Source organism: Hyaena hyaena, unplaced genomic scaffold, assembly GCF_003009895.1.
Source record: "Hyaena hyaena isolate Hyena2069 unplaced genomic scaffold, ASM300989v1 scaffold_503, whole genome shotgun sequence".
In the NCBI taxonomy this organism is placed as follows: Eukaryota; Metazoa; Chordata; class Mammalia; order Carnivora; family Hyaenidae; genus Hyaena; species Hyaena hyaena.
In genome coordinates this window covers 1,145,228-1,170,665 of record NW_024081132.1, presented here as the reverse complement: position 1 = coordinate 1,170,665, position 25,438 = coordinate 1,145,228, and the positions used below count along the sequence as shown (strand labels likewise).

The window sequence follows — 25,438 nt, the reverse complement described above, 5'->3', positions numbered from 1 at the left end:
ACTGAACCTCCTCAGGAGAGCTCCCGCTCTGAAACCCCCAGTAACTAAAAGAGGTTGCAAAAACAGATAAATGCAACAAGGAAAACAATAGGAAATTTAGCAAGAAGTAGTTTTGACAGACAATAAGAACATGCAAAAAAGACCATTATCAAGGTGCAAAGCCCTAAGTTGCACTGGACTGCTACCACTCTCTTTCTCCACACTTTTCAATCCTAAACTCCTTTTAAAAGGGTGGTGGAAGGTGGGGAAGGAAGTTTGTTTTCCTCTTTATACTCTTTTGTAAATGTCTGTAATATGGTGTTAGCTTCTTGGAATTTATGTTTGGTAGATCTGGCAGCTTATGTGATCTTTATGAACCTATCTCTAACTGCTACTTGTCTCTTTTCCTTCTTCACACCCTCCCCATATATAGATACTTAAGGTTCAAGCCTTGCTGCTCTAGTGTCTCTATCCACTCTTTTCCTTGGCTGTTTCTAACACTGAAAACATTTTCTGATGGTTAAAAATGCACTCAATTCCTAAAAATATATATATATATATTTTAAAGTGCTCAATTCCTATATAACTCTGCTTTCATGCCAGAATACAATGAAGAGTTTTCTCTACATTTGTTCTTCCTTAATCTCATTCTTGATACTGAAGGTTACCTTAATTCTCTGACTATATGGGGCAATTTAATTCTGAAATGGCTGGTCTGACACAAGGGGACGAACATGGACAAACACACATCCACACACACACATCCACACACATCTTGCTCTCTGACATTTTGCAGTTGGAGGCAGATTCAGATCACACCCAGAACTCATTACTTTGTTCCTCCAAACAGCATTGGTATAAACTGACATTGCAATCCAAGCAACAACTCTAAAAACTAGTACTTCAGAAATGGTTAATGGGTTTTCTCAACCTTCACACTCAGGTAGAACATGCACTACCTCACATCATCCTCACTGTCTAGTTCTTAGTCATCTTACAAAAGCTGCCTTATACACCTTCAAGACTACAGAATTTAAACTCTTCTCTGACACAGTGACTACTAAAACATGCAGTCATTACATATTGTAAGAAAAGGATCACATGTAGTATTGATGAAAACAGTTTTTATAGTGAGGTCTCAGAGAGGCAGATGGAAAAGCACAAATAGCCAGCTGAGTGTCTGACTCTTGATTTTGGCTAAAGTCATGATACCAGTTTGTGGAATTGAGCCCTGCATTAACTTAAGATTCTCTCCCTCTCTCTCTCTTCCTCTGCCCTTCTTCCCCACTCATGTTCTCTCTCTCTCTCTCTCTCTCTCTAAAATAAAAAGAAAAGCATAAACACAGCTATAAAATAAAATATAGACAATATGAGAAAAATCCTTGGGTTTCTATAGATTCAGGTTGTGAAAATGGTCACATTTAAAAGAGAAATGATTCACTGTCTTGCAGATTTCACAGGCTGTAGTTCGAGAAACAAAAAAATTATAGGCAGTTGGGGCACTAAGACTCCTGCAGCAACACCAGCATTTTGAGATCGGATATCTTACTTCTCAGACAAAGCAGATAAAACTATCAGAGAACACAAAAACTTTATCTTCACAAGCACAAAAATAAAACATCGTAGAACAAAATAACATTCACATACTAAAATGCTTCCCTTACTGTCTTTATACCACAACTGTTACTACTGCTACAGATTTAGAGTTTGCATGACAACTCCATATGCACTAAATAATAAATGTATAACCATGAATGTGAATAAATTAATTTTTCAGTACCCAAGCAGATGGCAGATATCTGGCTCTTTTCACTTGTAAGTTTATTATTTCTTATAGCTTGGCATTTCCACAGCATTTGGTGCTGTCAATTTGGGGAAAATATAAAGGAGGAGAAAGTAGGAACTCTGTCTTTTTTTTTTTTTTGTGAGAGAGAGAGCACAAGTGAGTGAGGAGCAGAGAGAGAGAGAGAAGCGGGGCTCACAGCTCATGTTTTACCCAAAGTGGGGCTCATGTTCATCAGAAGCAGGGCTTGTGCTCACTCAAAGCAGGGCTCCTGCTCACCCAAAGTAGGATTTGAACTCACAAACTGTGAGATCATGACCTGAGCTGAAGTCAGATTCTTAACAACTGAGCCACCTGGGCACCCAAGCCTCTATCTTATATAACTTGTTGTATACTTGCCACACAAACTGAATCAGGTTGAACTCTATAAGAAAGCACATATAGGGTCACCTGGGTGGCTCAGTCGGTTAAGCGTCCGACTTCAGCTCAGGTCATGATATCACGGTTTGTGAGTTCGAGCCCCGCATCGGGCTCTGTGCTGACAGCTCAGAGCCTAGAGACTGCTTCAGATTCTCTCTCTCTCTGACCCTCCCCTGCTCATGCTCTGTCTCTTTGTGCCTCTCAAAAATAAATAAACATTAAAAAAAAAAAAGAAAGCATATATATACATGTATGCATACACACATACATACACATGAGTATATTCTAAAAATATAGCATAAATTTATTAAAATTAATAAAATAATCTTTAAAAATTTTCATGTACCCTGGATCAAAATTAGGTACAATATTCTATTCATCAATTACACAGATAGGAATTCAAATCCTAGCCATACCATTTACCTGTTGGCAAGACATTAAACATTTTTGGACCTCAGCTTCCTAACTTATTTATGAATTTGTTATTCTTTTTTTCCAAGATCCAAAAGTTTCTATTACATTCAGAGGGGAGGGGTCCAATCCTTCTTAGCTACAACTTTCCCCATGGCTGCCAGCAAATTGCTCAGCTCCCCTCTCTTCCTCTTGGCACAGATGTGTCCCCATCCTTTCTTTTCTTGATGAACTCGACGGTACTCTTGTCCTTGGAGACCTTGAGCAATTCCATGCCAGGCTGCTTATATGATGCAGCCACACACCTCTCAGCTCATGTACCATACAAATCTGGAGTGCTTGGTGAGGCGCCTGTGGCAGCAGATGTACCTCAGTTTACTCACATTCTTAGTCACCTCGTGGTCCTTGTTTAGGCCTCCAGCCATAGGGTAGCACAGAGCTATGGCTGCTGCTACCTAATGGCTCCAGGGCAGGGGCAGTCTCCTCATTTATAGAATGGAAGTGTAACTGCTTATAGAATTATTATGGTAATTTAAAAAGATGAGGGGTGCATGGGTGGCTCAATTGGTTAAGCGTCCGACTTCAGCTCAGGTCATGATCTCACAGTTTTTGAGTTCAAGCCCCACATCGGGCTCTGTGCTGACAGCTCAGAGCCTGGAGTCTGTTTCGGATTCTGTGTCTCCCTCTCTCTCTGTCCCTCCTCTGTTCACGGTCTGTCTGTCTCTCTCAGAAATAAATAAAAATTTAAAAATTAAAAATAAAAAGATCATGTATACAAGTTCTTAACAGAGTACTTAGCACAAAATTCAAAATCTTAACTGCATTTGTAATAGAAATAACAACTAGCCCTTATATAGGTTATATTATGTGCTAGACAGTATTCTAAGTACTTTATATATACTAGCTTATTACATTTGCTCAACAACCCCATAAGATAGGTACTATCATTATCTCCATTTTGCAGGTGAGGAAACTGAGGCACAGAAGTTGAGTAACTTGCCCAAGGTCAGAAAGCTTATAAGTGGTACAGCCAAGATTCAAACAGAATCAGTCTAGGGGTGTCTGCTGGCTCAGCTGATGCAGCATGTGACTCTTAATCTCAGGGTTGTGAGTTCACGCCTCATATTGGGTGTAGAAATTATTTTTTTTAAGGCTCAAAACAGAAGCAATCTAGCTTCAGAGTCTCCCTCTCTCATGTTGCTTTTTTTTATATACTAAAGTATAACTGACATACAATGTTATACTAGTTTCAAGTGTACAATTTGATTAGCAAATTCTATATATTCTTATAACATATATATGATTTTTTTTCCATGCAATGAATATTTAGTGAGTACCCACTACTTGGCAGAGTCTGTGCCAAGTACTAAAGACATAAGGATGAAAAACACAGGGAGGTCTGATCTAACAGAGAAAGGCAAACATGTAAAAAACAAAAAAAGTCATAAAATGTAGCATTTCTCTGATAAAAGTCTACATAGGGGATACAAGAGGCACAAAGGAGGAAAGAGGCAATCATGCTATGAAAAATATGATAATGATAAGAAGGCATTTGATATCATATAACCATCAAAAAAGAAATCATATCTGGGTTGCTTGGGTGGCTGTCAGTTGAGCAACAGACTTGATTTAGGCTTGGTCCTAGGGTCATGTGATTAAGCCCTGGGTCAGGGTCCTCACTCAGCGTGAAGCCTGCTTGGGATTCTTCTCTTCTCTTCTCTTTTCTTCCTCTCTCTCTCTCTCTCTCTCTCTCTCTCCCCCTCTCCCTCTCTCCCTTGCTCATCCTGCTCCTCTCCCCAACTCAGGCACTCTCTCTCTCTCAAAAAAAAAAAATAATAATAATAATAAAATTTTTAAAAGTGAAATCACATCTAAAAATAGTGGGCTGACCTAAGATCAAATTTGAACTGTTGTGCAAAAATGAAATAGAGAAGGGGCGCCTGGGTGGCTTAGTCGGTTGAGCGTCCGACTTTCGCTTAGGTCATGATCTCGCGGTTTGTGGGTTCGAGCCCCGCGTCGGTCTCTGTGCTGACTGCCAGCTCAGAGCCTGGAGCCTGTTTCAGTCTGTGAGTCCCTCTCTCTCCGACCCTCCCCTGCTCACGCTGTCTCTCTCTCTCCTAGAAATAAATAAAAATATTTTTAAAAAAATGAAATAGAGAAAATAACATCAAAAATAACAAAAGCTACTATTTGCTCGATTGACAAGACATTGTACAAGGTGCTCTATACATTTCATTTGATCCTTCCAACACTACAAGGTAGGCATTGTCATACAGGGTACAGTGAAAAGAACACAAACTTTGTGTTCATCCTAGGTTAAAATTTCTTCATCAAGTCTCTCTGTCTCACTTATTAACACACAGTTACACACATACACACACTGGTACTCTTACCCTCTTACTACTTGTATTCAGGCTCCTTTGCCAGCTCTTCTTTCCTCTATTCAACACTTAAATGTTTGAATTCCTCAATGCTTGGTCCCAGGCCCTCTTCTGTCTGTTTATAGTCCCTGTATAATATCATTCTTACCCATGGCTTCAGTTACTCTATGTTAATAGCTCTTAAATCTACATTTCCAAGCCAGATTTGTCTTCTGAACTCTAGATTTTAACTGCTTGTAGAGGTTTCGCATTCTAATCTAAATCTGAAATCATCAAATACATTCCTCCTTCAGAGCTCAAACATCCAGCCCTTGTACCTCAATCATCTTTAATTCCCCTTTCCTCTCACCATCACATCCAACCATTCACCAAATGCTACAGTTAATACCTTAAAACTGTCTCTCAAATTTTATACAAGTATACGTAAGTTGGTAAATTAAAAGGATGTCTAAGGGCACCTGGGTGGCTCAGTTGGTTAAGTAACTGACCAGCTCTGGTCATGATCTTGTGGTTGGTGAGTTTGAAGCCTGCATCAGGCTCTCTGTTATCAACATGTAACCTGTTTCAGATTCTCTGTCTTTCTCTCTGACCCTCCTGGTTCATGCTTTCTCTCTCAAAAATGAATAAACATTTTTTTAAAAAAACTTCAAAAAGCATGTCTAGTATTTCAAATCATGTCACTCCACCATTCCAATTAACACCATGCACACCTCCGCCACAAGTCACATATTACATCTTTCACTTGGGACCATTCCCAAACTGAATCAGTTCTTACCCTCTTCAACCCACTTGCTTAATTAAAAGCAAGTCTTAAAATAAAGTCCAAAATTCTTATCTTTGAGGACCTCTACAGACGATGAGTCCTCAACAATAAACCCCTGCTTACCTCTACAACATTATTTCATCTCTTAACAATCTCCCCAACCTTCTGCTGTAGCCATTCTAGACTTATTTCAAATCCTTAACTGCACCTCAGACTTCTCTCATCTAGGCCTACAAACAGATTGTTTCTTCCTCCTGAACATTCATCTCTCCAACCTATTCCTTCACTTGGCTAGTTCCTATTTACCCTTCAAGTCTCAACTTAAATTTCACTTTCTCAAGAAGAGCATCCTCCTGCTCCAAATTAGATGATGGCTTTTTTGTACTCCCATTGCAATCCATGTGTGGCAACAGACTCTAGATTGGCCCCCATGATCCCTACCTCCTAGCATTCATGCCATTGTGTGACCCTCTCCCCTTGAGCCTGGGCAGGATCTGTGATTTACTTCCTAACCAATACAATATGGCAAAGGTGATTCAAAATTTAAAACATTAAAAATGAATGAACTATGGGGCACCTGGGTGGCTCAGTCGGTTGAACATCTGACTTCAGCTTAGGTCATGATCTTGCAGTTCATGGTTCAAGTCCCACATTGGACTCACTGCCATCAGCCTGTCAGCACAGAGCCCACTTCAGATCCTTTGTCCCATTCTCTCTGCCCCTCCCCCGCTTGAGTTCTACCAAAAAACAAATTAAAAAAAAAAGAAAAAAAAGAAAAATGAATTAACTGTGACCAAAATGTAATGATGTCACATAAGATTGTAACCCATCTTACTAGAAGACTCACTTGCTAGCTTCAAAGACTCAAGCTGCCATATGAAACATATTAAGCTGAAGCTCACAGTTCAACAGACTGCAAGGAATTGAATTCTGCCACTAACTACATGAGCTTAGTAGCAAATCCTTCCCCAATTGAGCTCTAGATAAGATTCCAGCCCCAGATGACACCATTTTTAAAAGTTTTTTATTTATTTGTTTATTTTTATTTAAGAAATCTCTACACCCAACATGAGGCTTGAACTCACAACCCTGAGATCAAGAGTCATACCCTCTTCTGACTGAGCCAGTCAGGCTCTCCACCCAACCTGACATCTTGATTGCAGCTTTGTGAGACCATGAAGCAGAGGATGCAACTAAGTCATGCCTGGACTCTTGAACCACAGAAAAAGATATAAATAAATATATATTCTTTTTAACTATTGCATTCATGGTACTACTGCTAGGCAGCAATAAGTAACAAATATGCTATGCTTCTTTGTGTTGTAATCACCCTTGTAATTACTTAATATTTACCATTAGATTATAAATTCCACACTAGCAAGAATAAAAAGTCTTAATCATTACTGTATCTCAGCACTTAGCACAATGCCTAGCATATAGAAGAACCACAATATAGTGAATGGATGAATGGATGGATGGATGCCTATTCTGTGTTGGGCTCAGTGCTATACCCTGGTGAAACATAGGTAAATAAGATATAGTCCTTATCCTCATGGAGCTTAAAGCTAAGTGGGATGACAGACACTTTAAATAAATCATTTCAACAGAATATGATAAAGGTAACAGGTTTCTATGAAGACAACGGGCATGTAACTCAGACTACAAAGATCCAGGTATGGGAGAGGAGAAAACTTACATAGTCAAGATTTATGTTAAGCAGGTAACATGATCTTATACATAGAAAATTCTAGGGGCGCCTGGATGGCTCAGTCTGTTAAGCATCCGACTCTTGGTTTTGGCTCACGTCATGATCTCATGGTTTGTGGGTTTGAGTGCTGCGTCACGCTCCATGCTGATCATGCAGAGCCTGCTTGGGATTCTCTCCCTCTCTCTGTTCCTCCCCCACTTACTCTCTCAGTCTCTCTTCCTCAAATAAATAAACTTTAAAAAAGAAAATTCTAAAATTCTAAAAAATAAAAAGAGTTCAGCAAAGTTACAGGATACAAGACAAATCTAAATATCAATTGCATTTTTTACACTAGCAATAAACAATTTGAAAAATGAAATTAAGAAAATAATTTCCCCTACAATAAAATTGCTAGAAACTAATTCCTTTCCCTAGAACTCAGGGTGACTAAGGCATTCTTATAGCACATAAAGTTCTCTTCTGAGGTGAAAAGAGTACAGTTCTGCCTATATTTTACCCTGTGGTATCTTCTATTGTCACTTTGGAGGACACCAACTGGCTTTGGCCTGATACTAGCATTCTTTCCCTAACTTGATCTCATGACAGCCTTCCAACACTCTCACTTCTGAAATTAAAGGGTCCTCATTACATGAATATAAGAATCCTCCCAAACAAATGATCAAAAACCCTCTTCGGGGTTTTTATTGTTGTTGTTGTTCATCTCTTTCCATTGTAGTCATTTTTGCTTTAATAAAAAATCTTTTAAAGAAAGAAAAGAAAAGAGAAGCACCTGGGTGGCTCAGTTGGTTAACCTTGACTCTTGATTTTATCTCAAGTCATGATCTCATGGGTTGTGAGTTCAAGCCCCATGTCAGGCTCTGCACTGACAGTGCACATGCATGCACATGTGTGCTCATGCTGTCTCTCAAAATAAATAAACACAATTTTTCAAAAAAGAAAGAAAAAAGGAAAAGAAAACAATTCCATTTATAATAGCATGAAAACTTAAGAGCTAAAACTACAGAACTCTTAGAATAAAACATTGGAGGAAATCTTTTTGACTTTGGATTTGACACCAAAAGCACAAGCAACAAAAGACAAAAACAGATAAACTAAACTGTGTCAAAAGACAGTATATAAATATGGGGTACCCAAGCCGGAAGTTGGTAATGAACTGATCTACAAGTGTGGTTGTGGTAAAATCAACAGGAAGCGAATTACGCTGACAGTAACACATTGACTGCTCATATCTTGTTAATATGGCATCACCTAGATGGAGGATCTGATTCACATGATCTATACTGTTAGAGTATATTTCAAAGAAGCAAACAACTTCTTATGGCCCTTCAAATTATCTTCTCCATGAGGGAGAATGAAGGAAAAGACCACCCATTTGGTAAAAGGTGGAGATGCCCACAACCGGGAAGACCAGATCAACAGGCTCATTAGGATGAACTGAGCAGGGCCCCTGGGTGGTTCAGTCAGTTGAGCATCAGACTTCAGCTCAGGTCATGATCTCACGGTTCGTGGGTTGGAGCCCCGCATCAGGCTCTGTGCTGACAGCTAGCTCAGAGCCTGGAGCCTGTTTCAGATTCTGTGTCTCCCTCTCTCTCTGACCCTCCCCTTCTCATGCTGTCTCTCTCTCTCAGAAATAAATAAAAACGTTAACATTTTTTAAAATAAATAAATACACATTTAAAAAATTAAGGCATCCAAATCGGCAAGGAGGAAAAACTTTCACTCTTCACAGATGACATGATATTCTATGTGAAAACCCAAAAGATTCCAGCAAAAGTCTGCTAGAACTGATCCATGAATTCACCAAAGTCACAGTATATAAAACCAATGCACAGAAATCGGTTGCATTATAATACATCAATAATGAAGTGTCAAAAAGAGAAATCAAGGAATCAATCCTGTTTACAATTGCACCAAAACCATAAAATACCTAGGAATAAATCTAACCAAAGAGGTGAGAAATCCAAACAGTGAAAACTTTAGAAAGCTTATGAAAGAAGTGTCTTCTTCAAGACACTAAAAAAATGGAAAAATATTCCATGCTCCTGGATTGGGAGAACAAATATTGTTAAAATGCAATCTACATATTCAATGCAATCCCTATCAAAATAACACCAGCATTCTTCACAGAGCTAAAACAAACAATCCTAAAGTTTGAATGGAACCAGAAAAGACCCTAAATAGCCAAAGCAATCTTGAAAAAGAAACTGGAGCTGGAGGTATCACAATCCTGGACTTCAAGATGTATTACAAAGCTGTAATCATCAAGACAGTATGGTACTGGCACAAGAACAGGCATTCAGATCAATGGAACAGAATAGAGAACCCAGAAATGGACCCACAAACGTATGGCCAACTAATCTTTGACAAAGCAGGAAAGAATATCCAATGGAATAAAGGCAGTTTCTTCAGCAAATGGTGCTGGGAAAACTGGATAGCGACATGCAGAAAAATGAACCTGGACCACTTTCTTATACCATACACAAAAATAAACTCAAAATGGATGAAAGTCCTAAATGTGAGACGGGAAGCAATCAAAATCCTAGAGGAGAAAGCAGACAAAAACCTTTTTGGCCTCGGCCACAACTTCTTACTTAACACATCTCTGGAGGCAAGGGAAATGAGCAAAAATGAACTATTGGGGTCTCATCAAAATAAAAAGCTTCTGCACAGCAAAGGAAACAATCAGCAAAAGTAAAAGGCAACCAGTGGAATGGGAGAAGGTATTTGCAAATAACATATCAGATAAAGGGTTAGTATGCAAAATCTATAATGAACTTATCAAACTCAACACCCAAAAAACAAATAATCCAGTGAAGAAATAAATGGTCAAGACATGAATAGACACTTCTCCAAAGAAGACATCTAGGTGGCCAACCGACACATGAAAAAGTGTTCAACATCACCCATCATCAGGGAAATATAAATCAAAACCACAATGAGATACAATCTTGACCAGTCAGAATGACTAACATTAACAATTTAGGCAACAACAGATGCTGGCAAGGATGTAGAGAAAAAGGATCTCTTTTGTACTGCTGGTGGGAATGTAAACTGGTGCAGGCACTCTAGAAAATAGTATGGAGGGTCCTCAAAAGATGAAAAATAGAACTACCCTACGACCTAGCAATTGCACTACTAGGTATTTATCCAAGGGATATAGGAGTGCTGGTTTGAAGGGGCACATGGACCCCAATGTTTATAGCAGCACTATCGACAATAGCCAAAGTATGGAAAGAGCCCAAGTGTCCATTGATGGATGAATGGATAAAGATGTGGTATATATATATATATGAAGTATTATTCAGCAATCAAAAAGAATGAAATCTTGCCATTTGCAACTACGTGGATGGAACTAGAGGGTATTATGCTAAGCAAAATTAGTCAGAGAAAGACAAATATCATATGACTTCACTCATATGAGGACTTTAAGATACAAAATAGATGAACATAAGGGAAGCAAAAATAACATAAAAACAGGGAGGGGGACAAAACAGAAGAGACTCTTAAATATAGAGAACAAACAGAGGGCTGGTGCAGGGGCTGTGGGAGGGAGGATGGGCTAAATGGGAAAGGGTCATTAAGGAAGATATTTGTTGGGACAAGCACTGGGTGTTAAGGAATAAATCACTGGAACCTACTCCCGAAATCACTGTGGCACTATATGCTAACTAACTTGGATGTAAATAAGTAATTAATTACTTAAAATAAAAAACTATTGGGGTGCCTGGGTGGCTCAGTCAGTTAGGTGTCCGACTTCAGCTCAGGTCATGATCTCACAGTTCGTGTGTTCGAGCCCCATGTCAGGCTCTGTGTTAACAGCTAGCTCAGAGCCTGGAGTCTGCTTCGGATTCTGTGTCTCTCCCTCTCTCTGACCCTCCTCTGCTCTCTCTCTCTCTCAGAAATAAATTTTAAAAAAATTTTTAAAAATCCTATTTACATTTTTTTCTTAAAAGTTAAAAAAAAGGATGAACTGAGGCATCTACCATGATTATTTTTGTAATCTGGACAGTTAATAAATGACTACTTTCAAATTGAAAAAAATATACGATACTATATAAAGGACTACAACTCAACAAAAACCACTCAATTCAAAAATGTGCAAAGAACTTAAATAGCCATTTCTCAAAAGAAGATATATAAATGGCCAAAAAACACATGAAAAAAAATGCTCAATATCACTAGTTATTAGGGAAACGTAAATTGAAACTGTGATGAGATACTTCACACCCACTAGGATGGTTATAATGATTTTTATAAAAAGAAAAGAGAAAGAAAATAACAAGTTTTGGCAAGATTGTAGAAAAACCGGATCTTTGTATGTTACTGGTGGGAATGCAAAATGATACAGCCAATGTCGAAAACAGTTTCATAATATTTCAAAAAGTAAATCTTGGAGTTACTTTATATATCAATAATGCCACTTCTAGGTATATACTCAAAAGAAATGAAAACAAGTACTCAAATACTTGCACATGAATGTTTATAGCTGCACTACTCACAACAGCCAAAAGACAGAAACAATACAAATGTTTATCAACAGATGGATGTAGATAATTTTAATGTTTTTTATTTATTTCTGAGAAAGATACACAGCATGAACAGGGGAGGGTCAGAGAAAGAGGGAGACACAGAATCCAAAACAGGCTCCAGACTCTGAGCTAGCTGTCAGCACAGAGCCTGACGTGGGGCTCGAACCCACAGACCGCGAGATCATGACCTGAGCTTAAGTCGGATGCTTAACCGACTGAGCCACCCAGGCGCCCCAACAGATGAATGTATAAACAAAATGTGGTACTATTCATACACCAAAATATTACTGAGACATAAAAAGGAATAAAGTGGGGTGCCTGGATAGCTCAATTGGTTAAGTATCCGACTTTGGGTCAGGTCATGATCTGTGAGTTCAAGCCCCATGTCCAGCTCTGTACTGACAGCTCAGAGCTGGAGCCTGCTTCAGATTCTGTCTCCATCTCTCTGTCCCTCTCCTACTTGCACTCTGTCTGTCTCTGTCTCTAATATAAAATAAAACATAAAATTTTTTTTAAAAAAAGGAATGAAGTACTGATATATACTATAACATGGATCAAAGTTGAAAACATTATGCTAAGTAAAAGAAATCAGCCATAAAGGCCATATATGATATGATTTTAATTATATGAAATGTCCAGAATGGGCAAATCCATTGAGACAGAAACTAAATCCAAGGGCTAGGAGAAGGGAGACATGAGTTGTCACTAATAACGAATATAGATTTTCTTTTTAGGATAATAAAATAGTTTTTATTTATCTTTTTAAATGTTTGTTTATTTTTGAGAGAGAGAGCGTGAGCGAGGGTAGGGCAGAGAGAGAGGAAGACACAGAATCTGAAGCAGGCTCCAGGCTGTGCTGACAGCTCAGAGCCGTATGTGGGCCCCCAACCCACTAGCTGTGAGATCATGACCTGAACTGAAGTAGGACGCTTAACCGATTGAGCCACCTGGGTACCCCAATAAAATTTTTTTTTAATTAGACAGTAATGATGGCTGTACAATCTTGTCAATTTACTAAAAAACGCTGAACTATAAATTTTTAAAAGGAAAATTTTATAGTACGTGAATTATTTCTTAGTAAAGCTATTATTGAAAAGAAAAAAGTTATATTGATACTTTGTTCTAGAATGGGATTCCAGGTTTTATAGTTTTCACAATACAGGCTAAAATACAGAGTTATATCATGGGGTAATAAAAGGTGAATTATCTTAAAAGATTGGAACAATCACCTTCCTAAAAAGACTCTTTCCAATCATACTCTCAAACAAACAGGACTAGATTAAAAAGAAAAGAAGAACCTTCTACTGTATCCCAACAGAAGCACTCTTTTTTTTTTTTTTAATGTTTTATTTATTTCTAGGAGAGAGAGAGAGAGACAGCATGAGCAGGGGAGGGTCAGAGAGAGAAGGAGATACAGACTCTGAAATAGGTTCCAGGCTCTGAGCTGGCAGTCAGCACAGAGCCCGACATGGGGCTCGAACCCACGAACTGTGAGATCATGACTTAAGCGAAAGTCGGATGCTCAACCGACTAAGCCACCCAGGTGCCCCCCAACAGAAGCAGTCTTAATTGGAAACAATAAGCAGGCTGTCAGTCACGGCTGATTTTCAATTTTTCTCTCTTACTCTATTAAATGTACACACAAACACTAATGTCATCTCCATTTACACATGCTTCAGTCCTTTCCTAACATCCAAAATATTCGGAGTCATTTTCCTAGAAACAATGAAATTTCCCTAATCTCTATTTCATGATTTTTTAAATGAAAAAGCAGATTAACAATCAAAGGTGAATGCTTGAAATTCACAAATATTATAAATGCAAATCCAACTATTTTGTTTCTAAAAGTATATTTTCCTCAAATTCAATAAGATTTTGAGGTTATAAAATGCTTTCAACTTCTCTAATGCTTTAAGGCCAGAGATTTATAACCTCAGCACTATTAACATTTTAAGGTCAGATAATTCTGTGTTGCAGAGCACTGTCCTGTGCATTATGCTTTGTGACATCCCTGGCCCCTACCCACTAGATACGAGCAGCACTCACTGCCTAATTGTGACAACCAAAAATAACTCCAGACACTGTCAAATATCATGGTGGGGGCAAAAGTGCCCCCAGTTGAGAACCACTGCCCTAGTCCAAGTCCATCTGCTTTAATTATTTCCTAACAGCAGATTAGCTAAACTCAACATTAACTTTAAAAACAAATGCATTTTGTGTGAAATACAGAAGCTGAATACACCTAAAAGAGAAGGTTTTTTGGGTATGAATAAATCCATTTCTGGAATTATTACAAAACCAATCTTTTATATACATTTTTAAAGTTTTTAAGTATATTCCCAAACATACAGTATGAAAAAAGAAAAAAAAATATGCTTCATTTCTAATGAATTCAGATTTTCTTCTACACACACCTTTCCCAGAATATAAAAAGTACCATCTTCTCTATCTCTCTCTTTTTCTCTTCTCAAATCAATAATTATATAGGTATTGAAAGGGAACTTTATGTTCAAAATCTTCTACTACCACCATGATAATCTGTAGAACAATGACACATTACTTATAACCTAAAATACATGTTAGCCAATAATAATTTAATCTTTTTGAGGTCCTAAGAGACTTACAATCCATAAACACAGCTCAAGTTTAACTGATAAAATTATCAGCGTGGTTAATTTAAGAAATGTGCTATACCGGGGGGAGGGGGGATGGGCATGGAGGAGGGCACTTTGGGGATGAGCACTGAGTGTTATGTAGAAACTAATTTGACAATAAACTATTTGTAAAAAAAAAAAAAAAAAAAAAAAAAAAAAGAAATGTGCTATACCTCTGATAGTCATTGTCTGAAGGAGCCCAAGTTCCTTCCAAATCAACTGCTCGAACAGATATTTTGTTACAGCTATACAACTAAATAAGACTGCTAAAGATAAGATAGTTTTTAAAAATAATTTTCAGTAAAGGAAACAACAAATTATTCTATTGTAATATATGGGTCTACTGACCCACACGGTGTACAGTAAAGACCATGAGGACTTTGCTAGTCATGATTTTTCATCTCATAAAATATAACCCAAAAGTCTTTGTTACTTATCTAAAGCCAGGCTTCAGAACTAAATGAATAATGGTATCAACTAAACATATAACATAACAAAGATCTATTTTTAAGGATGAATAACCAAGAGGTCCTAAATTCTAAAACTGAATTTTAAAGGAATACAAGCAAGTCACATAAATCTACATTCCTCAGTGTGAAGCCATCCATCAACCAGTCTTCCTTTTGCTATCTAAAGCAACTGAAAGTCCTTAAGTTATCTGCATAATTTGTATCTCCCACACCAGAAATCAAATATTTCCTTGTATGGCCAGTGATACACTTTTTATTTAACCTGACCTTTAAAACTCTATAGTCATCTGTACTTTGAAATCAAAGATAAAAAGCATATCCTAGCTGCATTATAGTTATCAGACCAGGGGTTGGCAAACTTTTTCTGTAAAGGGTCAGAGAGTAAACACTTTAGGCTTGAAAGGCCATATGGTCTCTGTTACAACTGTTCAAATCTGTTATTGTAGCACAAAGGCAACTATAAAACATATGCTGACAAATGGGTATGGACATGTTGCAATAAAACTTTATTTACAAAAAAAAGTGGCAGGCTATAGTTTATCAAATCCTATCAGACTATTATATGCAGAATAAATAAATAGATCAATTTCTCTCTTTTCCAATGATAATGTTCTCACCATAAAATTAACTAATTACTTTCTAAAATACCATAAAATAATGTTGACGAGCTTTCTATTTCATAGTAGGTATTTGCAGTAGGATAATGCTAGATCCTATTGCCTTAAATGAGGAATAAACACCAACTATGAAAATCAAGTTCAGGTTTGAGATTTGTACCATATACACTATATGGAAAGCTTAAGCCAATAAATCAAAATAAAGCCTTTAGGTTCAGATCTAGAACCTGTAAGACTCCAGCAGAGGCAAATGTGAAACCACCATATTAAGGACATCCACAACTTAGAACACAAGAACTTGGGGCACCTGGGTGGCTCAGTCAGTTGAGCATCCTACTTCAGGTCAGGTCATGATCTCGCAGTTCCTGAGTTTAAGGCCTGCCTCGGGCTCTGTGCTGACAACTCAGAGCCTGGAACCTGCTTCAGATTCTATGTCTCCCTCTCTCTGCCCCTCCCCTACCTGCACTGTTTCTCTCTTTCTCAAAAATAAATAAACTTTAAAACACACACACACACACACACACACACACACCTCCAAGGGAGGCACACATGGGTGGCTCAGTCAGTTAAGTGTCTGACTCTGGATTTCAGCACAGGTCATGATCTCATGGTTTATGAGTTCAAGCCCCATATCTGGCTCTGTGCTGACAGCATGGAGCCTGCTTGGGATTCTCTCTCCCCCTCTCTGTATGCCCCTCCCCTGCTCATGCTCTCCCTCTCTCAAAATAAATAATAAACCTTTAAAAATAAATAAATACTTAAAAAAAGAAGAACTCCAGGGAAATCATCTACCACTGAAAACAGATATTCAATTTTTTTAAAAAACTATAAATCACAGGAGAAATGAAAACCCATGAAAAAGAACCAGCAGACCAAATCGTGTAGGGTCCATTCTCCAAGAGTTGCAACTAATCTGAAAGTTACTTAAACAAACAAACAAAAATTTTAAGTCAAAATTTACTCATTTCTATGCAAGTATATTAGAAACTCTATGCGAAATAACAACTTTTTAGTAAAATATAACTTACCAAAATTGACCCAGAAGAAACAAAAATCTAAATAGACCAATTACCCCAGAAGAAAAGGAAAAGTATCAAAGTACCTGACCAAACATTGCACAGGGGAAGTCTACCATATTAAGGAATAATTCAAAACTATTCCAATTGTTCCAAAACATAGGGGGAAAAAAAACTTCCACATAATATTTTTTGAGTAAAGAATAACATTGCTGCCAAAACCTAATAACAAAAGCATGAAAGAGAAAACCACAGACAAGTCTCACAAATATGAAGGCAAAAAGCCGCAGGAAAAAGAAGTCAGCAGCACGTGAAAGCATAATATATCAGAAATGCAAGGATGGCTCACTATTAGAATACCTACTAATATAACTCACTTTACTAAGAGATCAAAAGAAAAAAAAATAGTTTTACCACCATAGGTATTAGAGTTCTCCAGAGGAACAGAACTAATAGGATGGATATATATATATATATATATGGATATAAGGACATATATATATATCCAGAAAGATTTATTATTAAGAATTGGCTCACATGATAATGGAAGCTGAGAAGTTCCAAGATCTGCAGTCAGCAAGCTGGAGACCCAGGAGAGACAATGATGTAGTTTCAGTCCAATTCCGACGGCCTGAGATCCAGGAGGGCCAATGATGTAAGTTCCAATCCGAAAGCTGGCAGTCTCAAAACCCAAGAAAATTTTGGTTCCAATACAAAAGCAGAAAAAGACCAATGTCCCAACTCAAGCAGTCAAGCAGGAGGGGTTCCCTCTTAATCATAAGCAGGTCAGCCTTTTTATTTTATTCAGATCTTCAAATGTTTGGATGAGGGCCACCCACAATAGGAAGGGCAATCTACTTCACTTTACATATACTGATTCAAATGTTAATCTCATCCAAAAACACTCTCATAGACACACCTAAAATAATGTGTAACCAAATATCCCAGGCACTTGTTGGCCCTGTCAAGTTGACACATAAAATTAACCATCATACCATAGATTCTGAGAAGACACTGGGTAAAATTCAACATCCAATCTTCATAAAAATAATTCTTTTTTTTTTTAACATTTACTTATTTTTGAGACAGAGAAAGACAGCATAAGCAGGGGAGGGCCAGAGAGACAGGGAGACACAGAATCTGAAACAGGCTCCAGGCTATGAGCTGTTAGCACAGAGTTCAATGCAGGGCTTGAACCCATGAACCATGAGATCACAACCTGAGCTGAAGTCAGACACTTAACCAACTGAGCTACCCAGGCACCCCCATAAAAATAATTCTTAAGAAAATAGAAGATTTGGGGCACCTGGGTGGCTTAGTCGGTTAAGCGTCCGACTTTCACTTAGGTCATGATCTTGCGGTTCGTGGGTTCGAGCCCCGCGTCGGGCTCTGTGCTGACTGCCAGCTCAGAGCCTGGAGCCTGTTTCAGTCTGTGNAAAAAAAAAAAAAAAAAAAAAAAAAAAAAGAAAAGAAAAAGAAAATAGAAGATTTTTGTTAGGATTTTAAAGATTTAATAGAATAAAATATATTTACTTCAGCCTCCAAATCATATTAATTAGGAAAAACTACAAGCATTCCCATTAAAGTCAGGAACAAGAGGGGCGCCCGGGTGGCTTAGTCGGTTAAGTGTCCGACTTTCGCTTAGGTCATGATCTCGCGGTTCGTGGGTTCGAGCCCTGTGTCGGGCTCTGTGCTGACTGCCAGCTCAGAGCCTGGAGCCTATTTCAGAGTCTGTGTCTCCTTCTCTCTCTGACCCTCCCCTGCTCACGCTGTCTCTTTCTCTCTCTCTCTCCTAGAAATAAATATTTTTTTAAAAAGTCAGGAACAAGACAAAGATGACAAATATGACTATTATTTAATATTTTACAAAGTATTAGTCATTGTAGTTGATTGAGAAAAAGATAAATGAGGTATAAAAATAAGAAATAAATATATCATCATTTACAGCTGACATGATTATAAACCTGGAAAAACAAAAGAAATCAACTGAAAATCTATCACAAACATTTAAAAAATTCAGTATTCAGTTAGAGGTGCATAGGTGGCTCAATTTGTTTCCTCTCAGGTCAAGATCTCATGGTTGGTTGAGCCCTGCGTTGAGCTTTGTGCTGACAGCTCGGAACCTGGAGCCTGCTTTGAATTCTGTCTCCCTCCCTCTCTGTCCCTCCCCCACCTGTGCTCTCTCTGTCTCGAAAATGAATAAATGTTAAAAAAAATTTTTTTAATTCAGTATGTTAGCTGCATCAAAAATCAATATGCAAAATTTAGTCGTCCTCATATGCAAAACAAACAAGATATAATGGAAGGAGAGTTCCAATTTACAACTACAATAGAAAAGAGAAAAAACTAAGAATAAACGTTACAGAAAATGTGCAAGTAAAAAAAATTTTGATGTCTACAAAGGGACACAAAATACTTGAACAGATATGAAATAAAAGTATAGCATATACTTACATAAAAGATTCAATACCATAAAGGTATTAATTCTCCCTAAATCCATAAATTCTCTCTAATCTCAATAAAAATGGCAATCATATGCTTTAGGAAACTGACAAAATGATTCTAAAAGTCACATAAAGGAGCGCCCAGCTGTCTCAGTCAATAGAGCATGTAACTCTTGATCTCGGGATTGCGAGTTCAAACCCCACATTGGGTCTGGAGCCTACTTAAAATAAAATTTAAAAATTTAAATAAATAAATCTCATATAAAAATAAAGAAAAAATACCAAGACAACTTTGAAAAGAAGGAATAATGATAGAGAACTAGACTAACCAGATATTAAAATAAAGCTGCAATGATTAGGTTATTACAACAGTGCGTACTAGTATATGAACAGATAAATCAAGGTAACAGATTAAACAGACCTAAGAAAACAGACCTTGAAACACCAAAATACCTAGGAAAATTCAGTAAATTTTCCAATCAGTGAGAAAAATATTAAATATACAATAAATATTGCTGGTACAATTGAATGATGAATTCCAAATAAATCAAATATTTAAATATTGCTAGTAAAATCATAAAATTAAAAAATGATAATTTTATTTGTAATATGGAAATATAGAGAATTTCTAAATAATAAGATAGAAGATAGAAATGAAAAGATTAAGACAGTAAAAAAATGACTATTTCTACATTGTAAAAATTATTACAAGGTAGTTTATTTTTTTAAAGATTATTTTTTTACTTTTTTAACTTTTTTTTTTGAGAGAGAGTGAGTGGGGATGGGCAGAGAGAGAAGGGGACAGAGGATCTGAAGCAGGCTCCGCACTGAGACTGATGTAAGGCTCAAACTCACAAACTGTGAGATGTGACCTGTGCATTAGTTGGACACTCAACCAACTGAGCCACCCAGTCACCCCAGGATTTTATTTTTAAGTATTCTCTACACCCAACATGGGGCTCAAACCCATAGATGCCCAGATGCCCCTATAAACTAGTTTTAAAAACACTGTAAACTTGGAGACTATAATTCACAGCACAGATATAAAGAAGTCATACAACCAATGAGATCCGAGGAAGGTAACCTTGTAGAAAAATGGGTACTGTGTGACAATTCTAGGCACAGAGGATACAGCAATACACAGATATAAAAAGAGATAAAAATCTCTGCCCCCAGGGTACCTGGCTGGCTCAGTCAGTAAAGCATGCAATTCTTGATCACAGGGTTGTGAGTTCAAGCCTCACAGTGGGTGCGTGGCCTACTTAAAAAAAAGAAAAGAAAAGAAAATCCCTTTCTCAAAGAACTTACATTCTAGTGGTCATTTGCCTTCGAATAGGTAAGTAAATAAACAATAGGTAATTCATATATAAATACACAGGCATGCAAACACAGACACACACACACTGGCCTGCACATACACATATAGACATACATATATTTGCTTACCTATTCACAGATTACCTCTGGAAGAACACATAAAAAAGTGTAAATATTAGTTGTGTCCAGGAAGGAAAACAGGGGAGCAGAAGGTAAATTTTTCACTGAAAACTCTTTTCTACTGACTGAGCCAGTCTGGCACCCAATGAATAATCTTTTATATCTTTTGAGTTTGTACTGTGTGCTTTCATTTATTTAAGTTTTTATTTATTATTTTGAAAGAGTGCAAGAGAGAGAGAAATGAGTAAGGGAGAGGCAGTGGGAGAGGGGGTGAGAGGATCCAAAGGGGGCTCTATGTTGACAGCAGACAGCCTGATTCAGGGCTCAAACACATGAAGCATGAAATCACAACCTGAGCCAAAGTCAGGCACTTAAGTGACTGAGCCACCCAGGTACCCCGTACATGTGCTTTTAAAAACAAATTCAATTAAACAAAATTAGATGTTCAAAGAAAAATAATAGGATATTTGAAAACAAAAAAAGAAGCACATTTAAGAAAAACAAACAAAAAGTCTAGAAAAGAAAATTATAGCAACTGAAATAAAAAATCTCAGGGCACCTGGGTGGCTCAGTCGGTTGAGCGTCCGACTTCGATTCAGGTCATGATCTCATGATTCTTGGGTTCGAGCCCCACATCAGGCTCTGCGCTCTCAGCTAGCTTAGAGCCTGAAGCCTGCTTCAGATTCTGTGTCTCCTTCTCTCTCTGACCCTCCCCTGCTCTCGCTGTCTCTCTCACTCTCTCGGAAATAAATAAAACATTAAAAAAAAAAATATCGATGAATGTTTCAACAATAGAGTAGAACCCAAATGAAAAGAGGGAAATAAGCGGAGAATCACCAACTTCCCTCTCCCCACACACCCCCCCAAAAAACAGTATAGAAGTCAAGGAAATAAAAAATATGAAAGAGAAAGTAACAGACATGAAAGATAGCATAAGATAATTGATTTTGCATATAATGGAACTCTTGGAGACAGGAGAAAATAACAGAACTTCAAAAGATAATATCCAATAATTTTCCAGAATTGAAAACAAATATGAGTTCTTAAACTGAAAGAGCATACTACATCCTGAGAATAAATATAAATAAATCTACTCCAAGACCAGTATAGTGAAACTGCAGAACAACAACAACAAAAGATAACTCTAACTACCATAAAAGACTAAAAAGGAGTAACAATCAGACTAAGCTTAATTTATTAACAATAGAAGAAAAAAAGTATTTTCAGAACTAAGGAAAGTAGCTATTGTCTTAAATTCTACATTCATTAAATTCCCATTTAAGAGTTTATTTAATGTTAAAATAGAAGTAATCACAATAAATATAAATAGATGACAATCTCTGTCTCTTTACAGGCAAATTTAATTTTGAATCCAAAAAAAATTAAAAAAAGAAAAGAAAACTGAGCAGCTTCAAAGAAAAGTAGAGATAAAAAAAGACATACTGGGAAAATAATGACCAAAGCAATAGGAAATAGAAAATAGAAAGGTAGAAATAGGTATCAGGAAAATAGAAGTCAAAGCTAAAAGCATAAAATGGAACAAAAACAGACAATTAATATTTATAAAAAAAACAATCTACCTATGGTTTATAATCTAATAATAATCATGAGCTTCTATTACTATCTACCTCACAAATGGCCTAAAAATAATTGATACACTGATAGAAACACAAGGAGAAATCTCTAAACACATTAGTATTAATGAACCTTTTTATAAATTTTTTACTTAATCTTTTTTAAGTATTTAGTTTTGAGAAAGAGAGAGAGAAAAAGAACACACATGCAAAGGAGGGGCAGAGAGATTGGGAGACAGAGGATCCAAAGTGACCTCTGCACTGACGGCAGACAGCCTGACATGGGGCTCGAACTCACAAATCATGACATCATGGCCTGAGGTAAAGCTGGATGCTTAACCAACTGAGCCACCCAGGTACCCCTAGACCTTTTAGTAACAAACAGATCCAGTAGACCAAAATAAGTTAAGGCCAAAGAACATTTGAATAACACAATACAAAAGCTTGATCCAATAGAGACATATAGAACTTTATGCAAACAAACACATAAAACAGAGAATTAATACTTGTTTCAAACACACTGGCAGCATTCAAAAATATAAGACCATGTATTAGGTCAAAATAAAATTTAAGTATACTCCAAAAGGCAGACATCATGTACATCATTTTCTCTGATCATCATTAGAAATTAAATTTCAGAGGTGCCTGGGTAGTTGAGTCAGTTAAATGTCAGACTTCAGGTAGCTCATGATCTAGCAGTTCATGAGTTCGGGCCCCACGTCAGGCTCTGTGCTGATAGATCAGAGCCTGGAGCCTGACTGAAATTCTGTGTTTCTCCCTCTCTCTGCCCCTGCCTCTGCTCATACTCTGTCTCTATCTCAAAAATAAATATCCAAACAATTTTTTAATCTTTCAAAAAAAAAAACCCCTACAGCAAACACCATGGTTAATGGTAAAAAACTCAAAGCTTTCCAGTTTAAGATTAGGAAAATGGTACAAGTGTACCTTCTCTCCACTGCTTTTCTTTTCTTTTTCTTTTTAATTTTTATTTATTTATTTTGAGAGAAAGAGAAAGCATGAGCAGGGGAAGAGCAGAGAGAGACGGGGAGAGAGAGAATCCCAAACAGTCTCCACACTCAGCATAAAGCTGTGTTGACAGGGCTTGATCTCACCACCGTGAGATCATGACCTGAGCTGAAATCAAGAGCTGTATGCTTAACTGGCTGAGCCACCCAGGTAACCCCACACTACCGCTTTTCAACATCATACTGTAAGTCCTAGCTAATGCATAAGATAAGAAAAGGAAATAAAAGATACATAGGTTGGAAAGGAAAAAAAATAAAACTGTCTTTGTTGGCAGATGACATGATCATCTATGTAGATAAAAACTTCCTGGGACTGATAAGCAATTATAGTAAGGTTGCAGGATACAAGGTTAGTGTAAAACAAAAGTCAGTCACACTCATAGACACCAGTAATGAACAACTGGAATTTGAAATTAAAAACACATTACAATTTACATTACACCATATACAAAAATTAACTTAAGTGGATCAAAGATCTAAATGTAAAGACCTAAATCTATAAACTCATAGAAGAAAACATTGGGGAAAATCTTCCATGATAATGGATTTGGCAATGATTTCTTGGACATCACACCAAAAAGCACAAACAACACAAGAAAAAAAGTAAACTGGACTTAATTACAATTTACTTTTTTATTTTTTTTAATGTTTTATTTATTTCTGAGAGAGAGAGACAGCATGAACAGGGTCAGAGAGAGAGAGACAGACACAGAATCTGAAACATGCTCCAGGCTCTGAGCTGGCTATCAGCACAGAGCCCAATGCAGGGCTCAAACCCACGAACCGTGAGATCATGACCTGAGCCGAAGTCGGACGCTTAACTGACTGAGCCACCCAGGTGCCTCATCACAATTTAAAACTTGTATACCTCAAGGGCACCTGGGTGACTCGGTTGGTTGAGCATTCGACTTCGGGTCAGGTCATGGGTCAGTTGGTGAGTTCGAGCCCTGCATCGGGCTCTGTGCTGACAGCATGGAGCCTGGAGCCTGCTTTGGATTCTGTGTCTCCTTCTCTCTCTCTGCCCCTCCTCTATTAGCTCTCTGTCACTCTCAAAAATGAATAAACATTAAAAAAAATTTTTTTAACTTGTATACATCAAAGGACACAATCAAGAGAGTTAAAAGACAATCTATAGGAGAAAATATTTTCAACTCATATACATACATACAAATGCAACCCAATTCAAAAAAGGGGAAAGGAATGGCCAACAGACACATGAAAAGATGCTCAGCATCACTAATCATCAGGGAAATGCAAATCAAAACCACAGTGAGATATCACCTCACACCTGTCAGAATGGCTAAAATCAAAACACAAGAAACAACAAGTGTTAGGATATGGAGAAAAAGGGACCCTCATGCACTGTTGGTCAAAATGCAAACTGGTACAGCTACTGTGGAAAACAATATGGAGATTCCTCAAAAAATTAAAGATACAATCACCATATGATCCAGTAATTCTAGTACTGGATTTACACAAAGAATACAAAGACACTAACTTGAAAAGATATACGCACTCCTATGTTTATTGAAGCATTATTTACCAAAATATGGAAGCAACCCAAGTGTCCATCATTAGATAAATAGATAAAAAAAAGTTGTGGTATATTTATATAAAACAGAATATTATTCAGCCATAAAAAACAATGAAATCTTGCCATTTGCAACAACATGGATGAATCTAGAGGGTATAATGCTAAGTGAAATAGGTTAGTCAGACAAAGACAAATCCCGTATGATTTCACCCATATGTGGAATTTAAGAAACAAAACAAATGAACAAAGGAAAAAAAGACAAACCAAGAAACAGACTCTTAACTATAGAGAACAAACTGATGGTTGCCAGGGGGGAGATGGGCTGGGAGATGGGTCAAATAGGTCAAGGGGATAAAGACTACACTTACCATGGGGTGCATGAGTGGTGTCCAACTTTGGCTCAGGTCATGATCTCACCTTTTGTGGGTTCTTGCCCTGCGTCGGCTCCGTGCTAACAGCTCAGAGCCTGGAGCCTGCTTCAAATTCTGTATCTCCCTTTCTCTCTGTCCCTCCCCACTTGCACTCTGTCTCTCAAAAATAAATTAAAATGTTAAAAAAAAAAAAAAAAAGTGGCTCAGTCAGTTAAGCGTCTGACTTCAGCTCAGGTCATGATCTCACAGTTTGTGGGTTCGAGCCCCATGTCGGGCTCTGTGCTCTCAGCTAGCTCAGAGCCTGGAGCCTGTTTCAGATTCT

At 37.5% G+C, this 25,438-nt stretch overlaps 1 protein-coding gene and 1 pseudogene across 1 annotated transcript in view; both read right to left on the bottom strand.

Annotated features, from left to right (window-relative positions):
* The window catches only part of TESK2 (testis associated actin remodelling kinase 2), a 146,335-nt gene that overhangs the window by 82,027 nt on the left and 38,870 nt on the right, over nucleotides 1-25,438 (bottom strand). The window lies entirely within an intron of this gene.
* Nucleotides 2,704-5,300, bottom strand: LOC120247077 (annotated as a pseudogene).